Source organism: Myotis brandtii, unplaced genomic scaffold, assembly GCF_000412655.1.
Source record: "Myotis brandtii unplaced genomic scaffold, ASM41265v1 scaffold304, whole genome shotgun sequence".
Lineage (NCBI taxonomy): Eukaryota > Metazoa > Chordata > Mammalia > Chiroptera > Vespertilionidae > Myotis > Myotis brandtii.
Genome location: NW_005361607.1, coordinates 1,540,588 through 1,544,244, shown reverse-complemented (window position 1 = coordinate 1,544,244; position 3,657 = coordinate 1,540,588).

Sequence of the window (3,657 nt, the reverse complement as noted above, 5' to 3'; positions counted from 1 at the left end):
CTGATAGCCAGCCATATGCACTATATTGTCAAACTGGTCATTAAAAAATTGAACTGCTTTCTTACACCTTAAAACCCCTCCTCAGCCCCCACCTTAGGTTCTGCCTTCACAGTTGACCCAGATTAGGTTCTGATTGTTAGGTTTCTATGCCAGTCAGCATCAAAAGCTCCACCTCCTAGGCAGCCATTGACTCCTCCCAGTTCACCCAGATTTGGTTCTGATTGGTCAGTTTCTATGCCAGTCAGCATCAAATGTTCTGCCTCCTAGGCAGCCATCTTGTGGGGGCATGAGGGGTAATTTGCATATTACCTCTTTATTATATAGGACTAGAGACCCGATGCATGAAGATTCGTGCAAGAATGGGCCTTCCTTCCCCTGGCTGCTGGCACCGCCTTCACTCCAGCCCTGAGCTGCCTTTCTGCCTTCCCATGTTGCCCAGGTGCCTGGAGCGGCTGGGGTGGTGCGGAACACCTGCATCATTGCCATGGCGACGACACAAGTGTCCCACCCCACCCCCGGCCGCTTGGTGCCTGCGTATGCAAATTAACCCACTGTGGTTTTGGTTAATTTGCATACTCACTCCTGATTGGCTGGTGGGTGTCATGAAGGTACAGTCAATTTGCATATTTCCCTTTTATTAGTGTAGATATGGAGGTAACCATGTGGTAAGGAAGCTTAAAAAAGATTGCCTTTGAATATGAAACCAAGGGATAGAGAAGGGCTTGCTGTGTTTCATTAGAAGCCTTGTGGTACTCTCATTCTCTCTCTCTTTAAAAAAAGTATATGTATGCATAGTTTGATGAAAAAATTTAAATTAAGTGAACTACTAATGTATAAGGAGAAGAGTTAGAGATGCATCAACTTCCCATCTCATTATGTGGGAGTAGACAGACAGAAAGCCTGCTCACTTGGGGAGCTGGGTCATCCTTCGGTGGCCTTTTGGCCCAGGGAAGCTGCTCTTCTGACACCTGACCCCTTGTTCAGAAGTAGAAGGAATGTCAAGTGATCACTTTGGGCTAATGACAGTGTCCCCTGCAAATGAGTGTCTAAGGCAATCAGGTTTGATCTTAACAACAGCTCTTCAAAGTGGGTGTTATTATCTCCATTTTACAGATGAAGAAACTGAGCTTCAGGGACATAGCCTTGCCCAAGGTCCATCAGCTGATTCCTGGTGGAGTAGGGACTTGAACTCAGATTTGCTGACCTCAGAACACAGGCAACTCTGAAGAGCAAATTATCTCTAAAGTCCCACCCAGATTTGTTTTCTGCCACCCACCCCATCACATCTGCCTGCAACCCTGTCTATGCCCATCTCCTCACGTCCACATCTCCTCATGTCTAAGCAAGGCCAGTCCCAGCCCTACCTCTCCTGACCCCCACCCTCCCTGGTGGATCCCTGCACTCTCAGTCAACCCTTTGATGTGTATATTTCCTTCCATTTATCTTTCTATATAGATACAAATAGGTGTCTTTTAAAAATAAATGCTACCATATGATACATGTGGTCCTATTCTTTGTTGTTTTTCTCATATGTCTTGTCCTCCCATCAGTTCAGGTTGTTCCAGATTATTTATTTGTCACGCATGATCGACACTACTCCACAGTGCAGATGACCCTAATTTATTTCATCTCCCTCATGTTTTTGTAAGGTCATTTATCTTATTTATCATTCTCATCCTTATAGCAACACTTTCAGCAGAGTTATTATCATCCTGGCTGGTAAAGATGAAGAACGAAGGCTTAGGCAGTTAATTTTTAGGCCTCAGCCAATAACCCAACAAGAGAGGCTTGACAGGAAATACCCACTGTCCAGAAATAACACCCAACACTCTAAAAAGTCCCCCTTACTGGGCATTGCCCTTGGCCATAGTGGCAGCCAGGACATGCAAAGGCCCAGCCTCTTTGCTTCGACTTGGACAACCCTGCGAGTCCTCTCACCTGTAAGCTCGCTGCAGGATCCATTGGGGGCTCAGAGGCCTTCACCCTGTGGTTCCACTCCTCTGCCCAATCCTGCTGTCCTTGCTTCCCAACAGGGCTGTTTCCTGAGAGCACTTTCCCATCCATCTTCCATGAATCACAGCGTGTGTCTCCAGGGAGCTTGGACTCAGCTGCTACTGTTGGAATTTGGACTCATCCACTTTTTTAACTAGTTCTCGCCCCGTGCTCTCTTCCTCCTTGTTCATAGCATTTACCTACATCTGTTATATTATGTATTTACTTATTCCTTCCTCTGTCCCCAGGGCATACGCGCCATGCCAACAGAGACTGCTTTGTTCCTTATGGTGTCCCCCACTCCTAAAATAGTGTCTGGCGCTATTTAACAATAAAGAATATCTACATTAATTGAATAAGTGAATCCTCTGAGAACTGTGGAGGCAGCATAGAGGACTGGATAAGATCATGCTCTTTAGGAGTAGACAGACAGACTGTTCCAGTTCAACCCTGTTACCAGGGACCACTTTGGGCAAGATTCTTAACCTTAATTTTCTCATCTCTAAAATGAGGCAAATGAGACTTACCTCACAGAGAAAGCATACAAAACCCTTAGAATAGTGCCTAAACCAAAGTTACCTCTAAACCCTGTTAGATAATTATAATTCTGAACAGACCTCTCAAAAAAGGTAATTATAAAAATCAAAATTTTAAATTATTTCCCTAGACCATTAGGTTAAAATACTGGGGAAAATACAAGTAGGCAGTAATTACCTCGCCAGCCTGCTGCAGCAATATTTCCCCTAATTACAATGTACATCTCATAAGCTGGTTCTGCAACATTCGGTGTAGGACACAAAAATCCCATTGGACAAATGAGCACCTTGTGCGCAGCAGGCAGAGAGCCCTTCATCCGAGCACCTGGAGCTCTCAGGGCGTATGTATTATCATCGTTTGCCGTCGCAGGCAATGGCAGGTGTAATTTGGGAAACCTGGAAGGTTGGAGAACTGCTTTTGAAGAGGGAATACTGAAGTAAAAATATGAGAAGAAGGTTTGGTTCTGACTCCTTGTCACTCCATCTGCTGGCCATGCCATCTTGAACAGGGGACCCATCCATCCACCCAACCATCCACCCACCCATTCAACTTTTACTAAGCACTTACTGTGTGATAGCCACTCTGCTGGACCTGGAGACAGGGATGAGCAGTTTCAGCCCTCAGGGAGCACACTCTCTCCTGGGAAAGAGAGAAAATCACAATTGTATATCAAGTAGCAAGCACTCAAGTTCAGTGGCATGTGCTCTGGGACTTAGTCCTGTGATGGGACCAGGAAAGTCAGGTGAAACTTGCTGGAGAAGTTGATGCTGAGTCAGTCAGGTGGAAAGAGTGGGAACAAAATTCCAGAAAGAGAGAATGACACATGGATAGGGATGGAGTCTTGAGAGAAGGGTACATTAATGAGCTATGAATAGCCGAGCAAGACAGATATAGAATGATGCACGTTAGGAAATGAGGAGTGATGAGTCCAGAAAGAAAAGCTGAGTCAAAAACAGAAGGAGCCATGAGAAGCTAAGGAATTTGAAACTTGTCCTAATGGTAATGGGACAGCGAATGGTTTAAAAAAGACGAGGGACACAATCAAATTGGTGTTTGTAAAGACCATGCTGTACCCATTGGGATGTGTGGTCTAGAAGGGGAACTAGAGCCGGGCAGGGTAGAAGTGGG